Below are 18,544 nucleotides of genomic sequence, written 5' to 3' on the forward strand. Positions count from 1 at the left end.
ACATTACCTCCTCTTTCTCAGCCTTTAGTGATGGCCTCTGGGAGGAAGGGTTTCCTTACAATCAATTGACTGAGGAAGAGAAAACTCAGGCCTGGTTTAGATGGTTCTGCATGATATACAGGTACCACCCAAAGTGGACATCTGAAGTTCTGTAGCCCATTTCTGGGACATCCTAAAGAATAGTGGTGAAGGGAAATCCTCTCAGTGGGCAGCACTTTGAGCAGTGCACCTGGCTGTTCAGTTTGCTTGGAAGGAGAAATGATCAGAAGTGCATTTGTATACTGATTCAGGTTGATTGCCAATGTAATCAACCATAGATGCAGTCAACTAACTAATGATTTAAACCCAGAAAATACCCTCACAGTAACAAACAGGCCAGTGCTTTCTTGAATGGACACCATAACAAATTAGACAAGATAGCCTGACCAAGTTGACACATGAAGTTAAACATACAGTCCAACCCTTGACAACTTGGCACCCATACACATCTCCTTTAATCAAGCTTAATCTCTAAGTAAAGAAAATAGTATAGTCATACTTTTCTAAACATATTTCAACTGCCCTGCATACAATGGAAAACATACTAACGCTTTCCCCAGTAGAGACTATAACTCCTTGGGTAATATTCACTTTTAAACTTGATATTCTGTATCTTAAATATTATGATGTAAAGTCAATGCAATTTATATGACAAGGGGATAACATGGGAAACAAACAGATAGTTGCTCTATGTATACGTATAAACATAGTCATATAAAACAGGAAGAAATACTTACACGCATTATAGTCCTCATTCTTCAACTGGTCACATGATCATTTTTCCTATTTTTCACTACCATCTTCCATTACCCATTTCATATTCCCTTTACCCTCAGCAAGTACCTCAGTTGGTTAGGGTCTTTGCCCACTAGGGTGACCCAAACATTCATTCGTGAGAAGTCTGGACCATTATCATCCTGTCTCGATAGGGCTGTTATAGTTTTCCATTGATTTTGATCACAGGACATGGTAGTACTGAGAAACATCCTAAGGGATCTTGTGTACTCCAACCAAACTTTTCTTTATTCCCTTTGTATAGTAGCAGTCCTATTTACTCTTGACAAATCAGGATCAATCACCCTAGCCAGTACAGTAATTGCCTTCTCTGACTGTTGACTAAGAAGACTGAGGATCCCAAACTGGCCAGGTAACAGTCTTAAGTTGCAGTTCAATGGAATCATTATTGAGTCTCCTGATGTAGGATTCCTCCTTTTGGAACTGAGACCTGTAGACCAGCAGAACTTAAAGTTGCAGGGACAGGAAGCAAAAATTTTTCCTGGGGGTAATAGTAAGTGGTGCCACTTACATTTCACTCCTTTGATTCCTAGCCCCAAGAAATCTTGGCTATGGGAGAGATAGCACATAGAGTTGATGCTGATTTAGAGCATACACAGCCTGCTGGAAAACATTGCCCCACCCCTCCAAGTTATTTCCACCTGTTTGGGACCATAATTGAGTCTTCAAAAGGCCATTCTGCCATTCTATCAATTCAGCTGCTTCAGGATGATGGGTAACATGGTAAGACTAGTGAATCCATGAGCAGTGTCCAAAAATCATTTGCTTTTTTTTTTAATGTTGCATTCAAAAAACATAAGAAGTTCCCATATACCCCCCGCCCCTCCACACACCCCACTCCTCCCACATCAACAACCTCTTTCATCATTGTGGTACATTCATTGCATTTGGTGAATACATTTTGGAGCACTGCTGCACCACATGGATAATAGTTTACATTGTAGATTACACTTTCCCCCAGTACATTCAGTGGGTTATTGGTTTGCTTTTAAATGGTCCCTTCATCAGAAGGAATGCTAAGTGGAAGACCATCATGGTGGATAAAGCATTCTGGAAGTCCAAAAATGGTTAAGGAAGGCAAATCCATATCCAGAGCATATGTCTATTTTAGTAAGAAAACAAAATGCTGCTTTTTCCATGATGGAAGTGATCCAGGGTAATCAACCTGTCACCAGCAAGTAAGTTGATCATCTTGAGGAATAATGCCATTCCAGGCCTGGGTGTTAGTCTCTGTGTTGACATGTTGGGGCTCTCAAGAATGGCTATAGCCATGTCAGCCTTTGTCAATGGGTATCCATATTGCTGAGCCCATACATAACCACCATCCTTACCACCATGGCCACTTTGTTCATGAGCCCATTGGGCAATGACAATAGTGTCTGAGAAAAAAAGGATAACTGGTATCCACAGAACAGGTCATCCTATCCATTTATTTAAATCCTCCTCTGCTAAAGTCATCCTCTGGTGAGCATTCATGTGGGACACAAATACCTTCGTGTTTTTGCCCATCAGATAGTCCTATCCACATACCTCTCTCCTGACCTCTTTGTCACTAATTTTTCAATCATGTTCCTTTGAAAAGTCCCTAATCATCCAGCCAAATCATTGGCCTTAGCCTGTGAACCAGTGTAGAAATGCACTTCTGATCATTTCTCCTTCCAAGCAAACTGAACAGCCAGGTGCACTGCTCAAAGTGCTGCCCACTGAGAGGATTTCCCTTCACCACTATTCTTTAGGATGTCCCAGAAATGGGCTACAGAACTTCAGATGTCCACTTTGGTGGTACCTGTATATCATGCAGAACCATCTAAACCCAGGCCTGAGTTTTCTCTTCCTCAGTCAATTGATTGTAAGGAAACCCTTCCTCCCAGAGGCCATCGCTAAGGGCTGAGAAAGAAGAGGTAATGTGGCAGGAGTGGGGCCGTGGGCATTGAGGCCACTTCCTCATGTAATGTACATGCCTTCAGGGCCTGCTCAAGACAAATTCACATATACCACTTTCATTTGATGGTGGTGTTCTGCTGTGCATACCCAACTTTCAGGCTTAGTCAGTCAGACAACACCCAGTTCATGATGGATAATTCAGATTTCACAGTAAGTTGGTGGCCTATGGTTGAGCATTCAATCTTTATAAAAGGAGAATAGTTATTTACAGAGGATAGCATTGCTTTGCTCCAAATTTTTGAGGGTCTTTACTGTGATTCTCCTAGAGGGGCCTACCAAAGGCTCCAAACAGTATCTATATTTGCCACTGAAACTTCTAGCACCATTGGATTTGCTGGATCATACCAGCCAAGTGGCAGAACTGTTCACACTGCCACCTGAACCTGTTGCAGAGCCTCCTCTTGTTCTGGTCCCCACTCAAAGCTAGCATCATTTTGGGTCACTCAGTAAATGAGCCAGATTAGACCCAAATAAGGAATATGTTGTCTTCAAAATCCAAAGACCAACTAGGCATTGTGCCTCTGGGTTTTTTTGGTTGTAGGAGGAGCCCGATGCAACAGTGTGTCCTTTGCCTTAGAAGGGCTACCTATCTAAGAATGTGGTTTTGCCTGCTTTTTGGCCTTGAATAAAAGGGGGAAATGGAAAGGACAAATGAGTTTATATGGCTATGAGTCTCCAAAAAAGAGTCGGGTAATCATCAGAGTGGTCACACTTACGCAAGCCTCAGCAGAGTCCCAGAGACAGCCAAAGCAGATGCAACCCCAGGTACTGATTCTCCTGAGGGCTACAGAGATCCATAGGTTCTACGGTCATGGCAGATGGCTCTGGAGTTCAGTGCCATGTCAGTTGCCCCTACTTTGGAGTTTGTGTTCCTGAGTGTGATGGAGTTGGACTCAGATGTGACCTTTCTACACATGCCTCTTTTGTTAATTTTTACCAGACTTGCGGTTGGCATTTGGGTTGGTGTATACTCAGGAGACCTGACTCTCTGGACTGTCCACATAACAGCCAGGCCCCAAGCCTTAGCAGACTTGCAACTCCTACCCTCTGGTTTATTGGACTTACCCCAGTCAGTGAACAAGGAGGTGAAGAGTGTCAACCACCACACCAGGGAGCCAAGAGTGCCTACAACTGCAAGCAGGAGAATTGCATCTATCATCCATGTGGAATCTAAGCCCCCACTTGATATAGAGGTGGAGTGGATACAACCATCCCAGGGCCCACAGGATAGAGTATGGATTACAGTGGATTTACTGATAATCTACTATGGAACTATTGTGATTAGTAATGGGAGAAATGGTAGCATTGATGTAGAGAAAGTGGCCGTGGTAACTCCTGAGGGTGGGGAGAGGGAAGAAGAGATACAATGTGAGGGCATTTTTAGGACTTGGAGTTGTCCTGAGTGGTGCTGCAGGGACAGATGCTGGACATTGTATGTCCTGCCATGGTCCACTGGGTGGACTGGGGGAGAGTGTAAACTACAATGTAAACCATTATCCATGTGGTGCAGCAGTGCTCCAAAATGTATTCACCAAATGCAATGAATGTGCCACAATGATGAAAGAGGTTGTTGATGTGGGAGGAGTGGGGTGAGGGGGATGAGGGTATGTGGGGACCTCATATTTTTTAAATGTAACATTTAAAAAAAAAACAAAGAGAAAAAAAAGAATGTGGTTTTGCTTTTGATATACTATTTTGCTAAGCAGAGGCAGTTCTAGTGGCTTCCACTTGATCTTTCTTGTCATAATAGCCCTCACTCCACAAGTCAGGGAATTAATGTGGGGATTCTGCAAGTTGCTGAGTATGTCTACTCTAATTATGCATTCCAGAACTGGGTAAATAAACACAGAATTGGTTTAGTGCCCCACTGGGTGCACTGTAAAATTGACCTGGGCTCAAACTCTAGTGGTCATCTGACCTCCATAAGTTCTTACTGTAACTGGTGGACCACAGTGATGCTTTGGGTTAAGAACAATTGAGAGTCAGTGTCCAATAATCCTGAAAATTGCTGATCATATCCTTTTCCCCAATTCACAGTCTCCCTGGTACAAGGCTGTAGGTCCTTTTAGGGAAGGCTGGAAGGAAGATTAACAGTAAAACTTTTGACAGAGTAGCACAATCCTTCCCCAAGTAGTCCTGAACTTCCCTTCATTCCAAGGGTCCTGAGTCTATAAACTGTCTCAAGTCTGAGAATTGAGGGGCCATCATCCTTTGTTTTTATGATTAAAGTTGGAATATTGTTCACTTCACCTAGAACTCTTCTGACTATACAGATCAAGTAAGAATTTAGTGGACTGCCCATCTGTTTCACTTCTAGGTTCTCCATGATCAAATAGCCAACACCATAGCTCTCTGTGAGTCAGGCTATTCTCATACTGCTTTAACTCTGCTGTCCACTATGGTAGCTATTCCTACACTGTCTTTGGTGATTAAGTGCCACCTCTTTACACCTGCCAACCCAGGATCCAATCATCCCCATTGTGTTTAAGGATCCATGTTCAAAGGCAGGAGTTCCCACAGTAATATCTGAATTGCAGAGAAGAGAGACCACAGATCTCTTCAGGGATGATAGAACTACTCTCACAAATTCACTCCTTACAGTAATGTTGAAAGATGTGTCCTCTGGACGCCCCCAGGATGGTTGAGTGGGTCTTATATGATAAATCCACCTTTAACATTCCAATCTCACTAAGTCTTTGGATCCCCTTATCTACATTACATCAGGGTAGTTCTGCATTTCAACTTTAATTAATGTAGGACACATTTCAGTCCATGCTTTAGCCAACCACCAGAACAAAGAGAGTGCTTTCGAACCACTCAAGTTACAACATTGAATCCAGAATCTCGGTTTAATGGGCCCATATCAATAAATTCAGTCTGATCCACCTTTATGTTCTTTCCACTATTGTCTCACACCCTTAATATTCATCTCACACAAATTCCCCCTGATTTCTGTCTATATAATCTGAAAAAAATCATGCAGTTCTTTTAAAATGGAGTGCATTTCTCATGGGTCACATTTTGTACCTCCCATTTTGGGGCCTGTTAGGACTTCAGTATGGAAGAAAAGAGTGGTGGTGGAGATGGGTCATGAGAATTAGCAGCGTCTTGCAAGCCACCTACCTCAGCACATTTCCATTACTATTCATCTAGCAATACAGGGTTAGTCTCTTCAGAAGGAGGTGTGAGGGATGTTTCCTAGGGGAAGTAGTTAAAGTAACTGCAGGGTTACTCTCTTCAGGTGGAGTTGGGACAACAAATTCTTCAGGGCAGACTGGAGATTGTGCGGCTGATTTCTCAGGGCAGGACTTTAAGAGGTTATCCAGCAAAGAGGATTCACCAGAATCTAGGGTTTCAATGATCTCGCCATCATCATTGTCAACCCATATGTACTTATTCTAATTTTCAGGACCCCATTCTTTCCCAAGGAATGTCCTCACTTTAACAGCAGACACCTAGCAATGGTTGGAATTTCAATTTACATTGTAATTCAGTTACTCACACAAGAAATAAGAGTTTCTTTCAGGGAAGACATAGAACCTTTCATGACTTTCATATAGCTCTTGAGCTGGAAATTTGAAGTCTTGATTTCATCCCTTTCTTAAATAAATGAATCCACCATATTTCGGAATAATCAACCAACATCATTATACATTTTAACTTCACAAAACTTTGTTAAGGTATCAAATACACTGTCATCCAAAGTCTTCTTATAAGCATTTCAGTAACAGTGTCCATTGGTGATATTTTGCATATCTTTATGCCATGGACCTTCAGTGCTGTCTTGATCATTGGAAATAGAGTCATTAGCGGTTTATAATCTAATAATATTAGAGTGCCAACCCCAAAAACCCCAGAAAAAAACTCAGAAATCCAATCCTTAAGATTTTGTTTCTCAATAACCACTCCAGTACAAAAATCTATAGTAATCAGTGTTCTCCAGATAAACAGAAGTGACAGGGTGTGTGTGTGTGTGTGTAAATATTAAGTCATTTACTATAGGAATTGTTTCACATGACTACAGGATTGACAAGTGAGAATTCTATAGGCTAGAGTGCATTAGAGAATCTTAATGAAGATGAATTCCCTTCATGAATTCCCCAGGAGAAGCTGGATGACTGAACTAGGGATAGAAATTAATGTTTATAACCGCTGAAATCATCAGTTCTTCCTTTAGGGCCTTCCAATGATTGGATGAGACTTCTCTCATTGCTGAAGGCTAGCTCCCTTGTTTGTTGTAGATGTAATCATCCATAGATCAGTGATTAATGATTTAAATTCACAAAACATCGTCAAGTAACTTGAACGGACACCATAAAAACTGGACACCATAACCTAGTCAAGTTGACACATGAAATTAGCCATCACAAGGGCCAAGACAAAGCAACAGTGTCTTTCACCTAAGATAATAATGTAAGGGAGATAAAAAATAACGCCTCTGCTCAGGCACTGGGCTCATGGGATAGAGACCATAGTAGATAGAATAAGGAACCTTAGCACTGTACCACCCTTTTTCCATGCACTCTTGTGAAAGATGAAACAGATGCATAGTAGAAGTAGGAGGCTCTCTTCAACCTCTGCCCAGCCCTGAGCAGGTCTTAGTTCTGGTTCTGGGTTATTCCCCCTTCAGCCAGGTGACTTTCATTTCTACAAAAGCAATACTTGTCCAGGTGTCCAGGACCCCACCTTCCATTCTGAAGACTAACAGGTGTCCAAAAGCATTTTTAAAAGGCATTTGGGAAGCAGAGAGAGTGCAGCTGGAAGGTGGGGTTGCTCCACAGAATGGACTAGATGAGAACTGAATAAATATGTGGGATACAGATCAACCTACTGCAAAGTCCTGTCTATTGTTAATGCTTTATCTTCATCAGGCAGCAAAGAGAAGGACTAATATGCGAAGGTGTATGCTGAGTGAAGCAACCCAGACATTGAAGGACAAATACTACATGACCTCAATGATATGAAATAAACAAGCTGCCCTAGATAGCAAGAGACTGAACGATAGGCTTACAGGAAATCGGAGGGTGGAGGAAGGATATGAGCCGATGTCTGCAGGGGTGGAACTTAAGACGAGATGGTGGTAAGTATGAACACAAAGAAGAGATAAAATGGGGGCAAGGGGTTGCCTTTGGTTGGGGCTTTACGGGTTTGAGGGTGGCTGGGGAGGGACGGTTGGGTAATGTTGCCCAAAAGTGGGGGGAGGGAGGGGTAGCATACGAACACAGGAGAGGGTTAGGAGGTGGTGGAGAGTAAAATGCCGAGAAAATAATATCAAAATATAATAAAGAGGGTTACCTGTTTAGAATGCTCGGAGGGGAGGGTCTGATGCAGGACGGGCTTCTGGGGAATGTCTAAATGCTCATTCTGCCAGAGTGGGTGACACCATGGGGTAGAATCCCAAGTAGTGAGAGTGGGGGTGGACCCACATCCTGGGGAGGACTAATGCCACCAAATAGAGGGAACTCTATCCCTCGAGAGAAAGGGTGGCTCCCAGGGCATTGGGGCAGATGAGTAAGTTAGGCCCTAAACACTATTCCATCTATCTCTGGAAGTGGCTCCTCAGGAAACGGAGGTTGACTGTCACTGTGGGCACCAAGGTGGAAGGGAAAATGGACGTTAAATGTGTGGAACCAAAGTAAATGGGGGGCAAGGGAGGAGTTTCTTGAGAGTACACAAGGATGGATATAAAACATGTAATATTACACCATAACATATAGGAGACGACAGACTGATAATGTAAACCATAATGTAAAACATAGGAGAACTAAAAATGTAAAGAACTATGTATCCTAAAGTATGCACCATAATGAAAGCACAGATATTACCATGTTAGAAAGCTAATATCTCAGACTCTGTACATCACCTTAAGTAAATATGATGTGAATAGGGTGTAAGAGTATCGCTGTGGAAGGAAAAAGGTGTTGTGGTGGATGTATGGGAGTGCTGTATATTATATATATGCATTGCTGTGGTCTAGGACTCCTACGAAGAAACGCTGAATAATTAGGGGGGGGGGGAAAAAAGGATAGGATGTGGAATTTTTTCAAGTCAACATTCTTTATCTAAGTTCTTTATCTAACTTTATCCAAGTTCTTTATCTATCCTTTAAACCCATCGCTATATGCCATTCCCTAGTAAGGGACCATGACATTATATTGGGCTTCAAATTTCGGGGAGTTCTGGATCACAGAGTGTTTCAACAATGGCAATGGAGGGATACTGGTATGGGATACCAATGACAGGTGATATATGGCTGACAGGGAGCTGTACAGAACATATGTCCAGGGTGCATGGTAATGATTGGATATACTCATAGTGGCAACAATTAAAAACCCAGCAGGGGGGGTACTGGGTTCCTGGCCAGTGGTGCTCTGTCGTGGTCCCTAGGGGAGCAGCGATAGTCTCCCAGGTACAGCGGCGGGGACCGGGAGGGAGTGAGGGTTCAACAGTGAGCCCCTGATGCTAATGACTATGCTTGTGAGCTGATAAACCTAAAATAAGAACAAGGCCTAGAGCAACATTGTGCCTGGGAATTTCCTCCTGTCAGCCTTCATGTTACTCAAATGTGGCCAGTCTCGAAGCCAAACTCAGCATGTAAATGCAATGCCTTCCCTCCAGCGTGGGACATGACACCCGGGGATGAGCCTCCCTGGCAACGAGGGACCACTATCAAATACCAACTGATGATGCAACTGGAAAAGGACCTTATATGGAAGGTTCAATGCGGATCAGCAGAATATCCATGTCTACATAAAATAACATGACTTTAAAATGCTGTTTGACCTAAAGTAAGGGGGAAATGGAAAGGAGAAATGAGTTTATATGGCTACGAGTTTCTAAAAAAGAGTCTGGAGGCTGGCAGAAGGATTGCCCTCATGCACAACTGAGCAGAGTCAGAGAGACAGATAAAGCAGATACAACCCCCAGATATTGGTTCCTATGAAGGCTAAAGAGACCCATGAGAGTTATGGTCATGGCCGATGGGGTTTACTACCAGGGCAGATGGCCCCTCTCTGGAAATGGTGTTTATGTGTGATGAATCTGGACTCAGATGGGATCTCCCTTCATAAGACTTTCATACTAATCTGCTGGAGGTGCAGTTAACGTTGGGGTTTAAGATATAGTTAGGGGATTTGAATCTCTGGACTGATAATGTGATAGCCAGGTCCTGAGCCTCAACAGACTCCAGCACCTACAATCTGATTTATTGGACTTACCACACTCAGCTAAGATGGAGTTGAAGAAGGACAATCACCACACCATGGAGCCTAGAGTGATTACAACTGAAAATGGGAGGATGGCAGCCAGCATCCATGTGGAATCTGAGCCTCCTCTTGACATAGAGGTGCAATGGACACAACCAATCCAATGTCCACATAGAAGAGGTGGCATTGGATTGGGAAAAGTGGACATGGTGGACGAGGGGTATGGGGAAGGGCAGGAAGAGATGAGAGGTGGGGGCGTATTTGGGACGTGGAGCTGCCCTGGATGGCGCCTCGGGGGTGATCACCGGACATCGTGGATCCTCACAGGGCCCACTGGATGGAATGGAAGAGAGTATGGGCCATGATGTGGACCATTGTCTATGAGGTGCAGAGGTGCCCAAAGATGTACTTACCAAATCCAATGGATGTGTCATGATGATGGGAACGAGTGTTGTTGGGGGGAGTGATGATGTGGACCATTGTCTATGAGGTGCAGAGGTGCCCAAAGATGTACTTACCAAATCCAATGGATGTGTCATGATGATGGGAACGAGAGGGGGGGTGGGGGGGTGGGGTTGAATGGGACCTCACATATATATTTTTAATGTAATATTATTACAAAGTCAATAAAAAAAAAAAAATATGCGAAGGTGGTTTCTCAGTCTGGCAGTACACAGTGACTCCCAAATGGTTAAATGAGAGTCTTAAGAGCTGACCTGCTCCTTTTCATCTGGTATCTTCCCTCGTACTCTCTCCAGCTGAGAAATCTTTATCCTGTGAAGGATAGCAGAAAAAAATAAAGCAAATATTCTTCCAAATTTCCTACCTTATTAGGGGACTGTGGCTTTTGAATATAAAAGTCAAATATTTGGTGTTGTCATTCTCTGGTTTTTTTCTTGACCTAGACCAGTGCCTTCCAATTGAAATACAATGTGAAGCACATATGTAACCTAAAAATTTCTAATAGTTACATTAAAGAGGTAAAAAGAAATAGGTAAACTTGCTTTTAATAATTTAATTTCTAATAGAATGTGTGCAAAATATTGTCAGTTCCACATGTAATAAACATAAATATTATTAGAAATCTGATGTATACAAAGCATCACAATTCAGATGCTAAATACCTGATATGTGTTTAGATTTCAAAAGATGTGGCATTGAAAGTTGTCCCAAATATATGCAAAAATTTTTCAATAACTAAATCCTGTATAGATTTTTTAAATTTAAGTTTGTTTAAATTTTATAAAATTAACCTTGGAATGCTTTAGTTGTTCTAGCCACGTGGAACTGGAGGCTACTCTATTGGACAGCTCAGTCTAGGTGCCAAGGCTGTGGTGGGTAGAAAAGCCTCAGATCATAATGTGGAAGGAACTTTTTAAAATGTCCGAAGGGGGCTGGGAGAAGCACCGACCAGTTAATCCTTCAAAATATTTTCCTGATGTATTATATAAAATTAGTGGTAGATTCTGTTCTATTCTGCACCAAGTTTAAAATTCTAATATTACCAAACCAAACGGTCAAAAAGCAAAAGACAAAATAGAATGATTTCTTATGAAAGACAAAGGTCCATCCTGGAAACCCTGAACTTGTGTAAGGTTGTAGTATTGGGCTGATTCTGGCCAGGTCAGAGGTTTTTCCAACAGGTCAGTCGAGCTCTCCCCTCCTACAGCCCTCAGCATAAGGACTGACACACCGCTTTTTCCTACTCTTTAGCTGGGTTTCTGTCTCTTCTAATTCAAGATGTGATTGAATTGAATTGCTTTCTTAATCTGTTATGTAATTTGTATGTAATGCCCCTAATATTGGGTTTGAATACAACTGAAGCAAGATACACTAATTGATTCATTTAATTTTATTTTCCATCCTTTGAATTGAAACCTTTGGGACTCAATATGTAAAGGAATATGCAAATTAGGACTTTGATGCAAAAAGACTTGGCAGTTTTTTTTTTTAAACAAGACTCAAGCATTACTTGGATAGTAATTCCAAGCAAAGCAAACTCTACTTGTCCAGTGTGATTAAATTTTGGTACACACAGACATATCTATGTACAAACTCACTCAAAATCATGGAATATTAATTGAAAATATAAGTCAAAGAGTGATTATACTTCTCACAATATTTTTCTATCCCTTACCCTAAAATAAAAGAAGGAAAAGGTTACAGGTTCACATAAGTTTCCTCCAAATGAATGAAGCAGAGAATAGTTGCAAAAGAGAAATCAATCCATCCAAAACTAGTGAGAATCTATTATACTTTGGGCTAATAATACTAACAGCTAGTATTTGTTGAGTGCTTATGATGGGACAGGCACTGTGCTCAGAATTTTACGTACATTATTTTACTGTACATTTCTTATATCCAAGGAGTTTAAATTTTACATGACAAACTTGGCATTTAAAAAGTTGCTCTAGGAGTTGAGAGAAGAGAGAGGCATCTTTTGAACCCAAAGAAATTTACCTTTCAGTGTTCCTTATTCCAAAACTCTGTTACTATGGCTATAAGTATGAGTTTGATCCTAGGAGACAGATTGCCTTAATTTGCAGCTAAGTTACTTTTAAAATAACTCTGTTATGGGCCCTCCACTTATTCCTCCCAAATAAATGCCATTTCTCTGGGTTCAGAAGAGATCACAAACTTTGAGCCATGGATGTAATCTCTCAGGGTTTGTCATCATTTCTAAAGTGTATTTCATACAATAGCACTGCTGGCAATTTCATCACTCAGCACAGTTAATGTATTTCAGTATGATCAAACCATAGTTTACAGGAAATTGCTATACTATTGATGTCATGGATGAGGAAATCAGTCCATGACATAGCCAAGTCCTAGAAATTTGAGAAAATGAGAAGTTGGGGGAACAGGGCTTGTTTCGTTGTTGAGATGCATTAACAGTGTCAGCACCATGACTAAGACTTCAGTTTGGAAAGCAATGTGTCAAGGGCAAGCAGCAGCCTCAACAGTCACGGAGAGACTTCTTTGAGTCTAAGTACCATGGGAGGAGTGGAGTCAGCTCTTTTCAAGAGATGTGTGAACTCTCATAGTCTATCACATAGATTTTTTTCCAGAGTTTTGGAACTGAAGAGGTCCTAAGATCAAGGAGTCCAACCCTTTCATATTTCAGAAGAAGGAACCAAAAACCATTCTTGTTATGCATTCTTTTCAAAAAGAACCAAGGGCTGAAAACAGTACAGCAGGGGCCAGGTGCTCCACATCCTAAAAGGAGGGGCTACACTATAGAAATTGGATGTGCTGAGAAATTGGGAAAACATGTTAACATTAATGTGTTCCCACTCTCAAACTACATGACAGGAGACTAAAAGTTGGGGTTGAGAATATTGGGGAGAATTTTTAGTAGCACAGAATATTGTTCCTGGGCTCATCCGGTCTCTTCCCAACCTCATAGGGGAAAAGAATGGATCTTTTTCTCCCTAGTGGCAGTATGTGCAACAAAAACTGGTCAGGTGGCCCCAAGGATTTAGAAGATCCACAAACTGGTGCCTGATTCTCTAGAGAAGTCTAACAGTGAAAGACAATTAACTAGAGAATAAGAGAAAGGAGAGAGCCTTGACTAATTCTCTCTGGGTCTCATAGTCCCTATTATTTAAGAGTTAGGTGTTGGACTCAATGAGGTCTATTGTTCTATGATTTCTTTTTCAATTCTCTTCTAAATCCTTCAGCTTCATGCAGGCAAAGTCATTCATTTGAAATCTCTAAATATCTTAATCCTAGAAGCAATACCCTAATTCAAGAGTTGAAGAATCAGAGACCTAAAAAGCATCAAAGAGTTATCCCACATTACACAGTGAATTAATAGCAATGCCAAGGAAGTGGTTGTGGCTCAACTGATAGAGCATCCGTCTACTATATGAAGGGTCCATGCCATGCCATGCAGGGGTGTTCGCTGCATAGGGGTGCCCCATGCACAAAGAATGCACCCTGCAAGGAGAGCCAGCCCGTGAGAAAAAAGTGTAGCCCACCCAGAAGTGGCGCTGCACACACAGAGAGCTGATGCAACATGATGACACAACAAAAATAGCAACACAGTTACCTTGTGCCGCATGACAAGAATACAAGCCGACACAGAAGAACACACAGCAAATGGACACAGATAGCAGACAACAGGGGGGAAGGGGTGAGAAATAAATAAAAATAAATATTAAAAATATATATAACTATGCCATAACAAGAAACCAATTCTCTGGAATCCAAAGTCATGGATATTTCAAAATGCTATGTTGCTAGAGGTGCAATGGACACAACCAATCCAATGTCCACATAGAAGAGGTGGCATTGGATTGGGAAAAGTGGACATGGTGGACGATGGGTATGGGGAAGGGCAGGAAGAGATGAGAGGTGGGGGCGTATTTGGGACGTGGAGCTGCCCTGGATGGCGCCTCGGGGGTGACCACCGGACATCGTGGATCCTCACAGGGCCCACTGGATGGAATGGAGGAGAGTATGGGCCATGATGTGGACCATTGTCTATGAGGTGCAGAGGTGCCCAAAGATGTACTTACCAAATCCAATGGATGTGTCATGATGATGGGAACGAGTGTTGTTGGGGGGGGAGAGGGGGGGTGGGGGGATGGGGTTGAATGGGTCCTCACATATATATTTTTAATGTAATATTATTACAAAGTCAATTAAAAAAATTAAAAAAAAAAGAAAAAGTATCTTAAAAAAAAAAAAATAATGCTATGTTGCCTTTTTAGACAAAGGACATGATTTCTCTAAGACTGCTATAGCTACTGATGAACAATGTCTGCAGTTACTTTTTTTAATAAAAAAAAACTATTTTATTGATACATATTCATAAAGCTTACAATCTATCCAAAGTGTGCAGTGGTATTTGGCATAATCATGTAGTTGTGTATTCATCACTTCAATTATCGCTAGAATATTTTCATTATATGAATAATAAACAAAAAACAGACAAAAAATTCATCATCTCTCAATGTTCTTATGCTTCCCCTGCTGGACATAGCTGCTATCTCAGGCTATTCATGCATATTTATTTAATATAATGCAGTTTTATTGAGATATATTCATATACCATGCAATTTATGCTAAGTGTATAATCAATAGGTCTTAGTGTAATCACAATGTGGTGCCTTCATCACTAAAAAATTTCAGAAAAATTTCACTACTCAAAAAAAACCTCCGCACCCCTTAGCAGTCATCTCTCAATCCTTCTACTCCTCCATAGCGCTACATAAGTACTAATCTAATTTTATCTTTATAAATTAATTTATATTTACATATTAAATAACTGGAATCATAAAGTCTTGAGTTTTATTTTTTATATCTTGTGAGGTAAAGGTTTATCTATTTTTTACTCATCACGGTCCAGTTTTCCCAGCAAATTTTATTGAAGAGAAAACAGAGTTACTTTTGACTATTAAAGTCTCTCTACTACTACTGTAATATTGTAAAAAATGCCATAAATTCATTCATTTTCTGTATCCATGCCCCCCTGTCATGTAAGTTTTAGTGCATCCCATTCTGACTCTGGGCTTTGGCCAATGGGACACGACTCAAGCTGAAATTTGACAAGCACTTGTGCAGTAGGGCGTGTCCTCTTTCTGTCTGTCCTTAGAACTCTGCACCACTATGTGAATGAGACCAGGCTGGCCTGCTGGATGACAAAGGACAAAAGGCCCAGTCCCTGTATCACTCCATCCAACAGAAAACCCCCAGAAACAAAACAATAAAGCAGACCATAGACACATGAGTCTGGTCTAGATCAGCAAAAGAACATCCAAATTGAGCCCATCCCCAGCTGACAACCCACAGAATCCTGAAATAAATAAATGGTTGCTATTTTTAACCCACTAAATTTTGGGATAGTTTGTTATACAGTAAAAGATACCTGATATAATGTCCTAAGCAAATTCTCAAAGGGATTTTTACATGAAGTTGAGAGCTATAACTAATTAATGCAATTAAGAAGATGAAGTTATTTTAACGTTCCATAGAACCTGATAATCAAAGATAGCATGCTCTAGGTCCATGTGATTAGTTTTCAAATCTAAATGGGTCCTTGAGATTCCAATATTTCTCTGAAAATCTTCAGACCCAGATTTCACAATTCATTTGCATGCACTGTTCACATCTTCTCAAAAGGTCAGTGGCTCCAGACTTTACTGTTATGGGATTCATATTTCAAGACTGAATCTGAGCTCTAACAAATCATCAATGAGGTATTATGAGGGAAAAAAATGAAATACATGGTAACTCTTCTCAATAGCTAGGTTCACAATTGAGTATTTGAGTGGAAAACAGGCTTGCTTCTAAGTTTATCTACACTAGTTTGACCAAGCTGCTAAAAAATTACTTCTGATATATATGTCTATGGTAATTATTTTGTCTGTTCAATAGAAAATATCTAAAAAGGAATAAAAATTTCAAGACCAGATTAATTTTTAAAATTTATAATCCCCTAATTTAGCAAAAATACTAAATCAAAAGCAATTCTGTGAATTATAGTAACATATTTAGTGATGATTTTTGATCCTGTAGATTTTTTTTTTCAATTGAATTTTGAATATGATCTAACATCTCAGCCTGTGGAGAGATGGACTGAGAATATTAAACACTCACTTGTATGTTCCCCCAGGGAGCCTTCTGCTAATATTATACATTGCAACAACATTGCTTGAATGGTTTATTAATGGCAGCAAAACAGAGTGAATGCTACATATAATGATAATAACAATAAAGGTTATTTATACTCTTCCTAACTGCCAGATAGCTTTAGAAGTCTTACAAAGATACACTTACACCATTAGCGATACAAAATAAAAATGGGACAACCTGCCTTTAGATATGAAAAAGAAACAGAGTGATTGAATTTCCAGGAAAACTGAACTGTGGACAGTTGTTCAACAATTCTAAGTTTATAACCATTTAAATCTTTTCTTTATTCCAGGGTTTCAAATATATCTATTATTAAAATAAATAGAGTACCTAACTCAAGACCCATTGCATTTCAGCATTTCCAGTTCTCCATAAGGAATTTCCTTCTGAAAAAGTTCCTTAAAATGTTAGAATCAGAAGAAAGGAACAGGAGAGGAAGGGAGTAGCATTGAGACGGTGGAATAATAATGACTGCCCATTCTCTCATTTGGAAATTTTATCAAGGAAGCTAACTACATTACATGTCTTCTTGGCCTACAACCATCCTCTCCCCCAAGTCAAATACCTATTAGTAAAATATCCATCAGGTCAAATATCTTGCAGTAACTTACTCACACAGAGGCTTTAGAGAAACCCAAACATGGTAATATATATATATACAGTGAACGATAAATTTCCAAATAGGAATACATCTTTCTAGTCCTGGACACCCTGCCCTACCCACACCTATCCAAGAATATTTTACATGCCCAATTTAAATCAGCTCTATATTCAGAAGCCTTTTATTTTTATCACTTTTTATGAGTGACCCCAAAATTTGTGATTTATGCTCTCCTTCCTGTATTCTGAGTGTCTTTTGTCTGTTGAATGAAGTGATGCGCGAAGGAATGCAGGTTTGGTTGAGCTGGATTAGAGTTAAATTACTCTGAGTAAGAAAGATCTACTGGCTGTGGACCATAACTAGGAGACTATGAAGAAAAGATAGAAAAAGAAGAGGATGGCCAGTATCTGAGGACCAAGCAGGCATGTGGAAGAAATGAGTAAGAGCGATTTTGGCAGTTCAAACCTACTTGCTATGCAGTATATCCTCCTCTCTCTCTCCCCTGTATATGTTCAAGAAATTCTACATTGCTTACCAATGCCTGATGAAGAAAATTTTCAACTTGAGGAATGCAAAGAAATACTGTGTCTTGCTTGGAGGATTTGGGTAGGTAAGTTTTACAGAGTATGGTGGAAACAGATTGAATATGAAGGCAGCTATCATATGAGGTATATATGCCATCAAAATTAATTATCCATTTTTTCATTCACTTTTTAAAGTATCGAATATCAAAAGTCTTCTAGGAAATTCATGCACAGAAAGTTTTAGGAATCTTGCAGTTGCAAGTGACAGAAGCTAATGATCCAAATTAAAAAGAGACCTTTGCTTTCCCTGCTACTATATATTAAATCTCAAGAAAGGCTCTAATTAGCCATGGTTATTTACACATCTTTGAAACAATTATTGTGTCCAGGAATGTGGAGTACTCTGATCCAACATAGAATTAACTCAATTTAATAAAAATAATGAAATAAAAAACAATGACTTTATTTTATTTTGTAGCCAGTTTACTTGTTTGCCTCTCCAAAAATAGTGAAAGCATACTTGGGTTGGATATAAGCATATTCCAAACAGAAACCAAGTATTATACAACTTTGAACCCTGAGCACTTAGAATAGCGCATGAAATATAGTGACACTAAGTAAATATTTGATAAAGGAATGAACAAATGAATATTCTGGGCTATTTGCTTTTCCTCTTGCTCCAGTGCTCGTTAGTCCCATCCCATATCCAACACTTCCCCAACCTATTCCTTCTTCCACTTTCTTGAAATAAAAGAAAATTAAACTATAAGTAATCAATCTTGTCACTTGTAAGATCT

The sequence above is a fragment of the Dasypus novemcinctus genome, chromosome 1, assembly GCF_030445035.2.
Source record: "Dasypus novemcinctus isolate mDasNov1 chromosome 1, mDasNov1.1.hap2, whole genome shotgun sequence".
In the NCBI taxonomy this organism is placed as follows: Eukaryota; Metazoa; Chordata; class Mammalia; order Cingulata; family Dasypodidae; genus Dasypus; species Dasypus novemcinctus.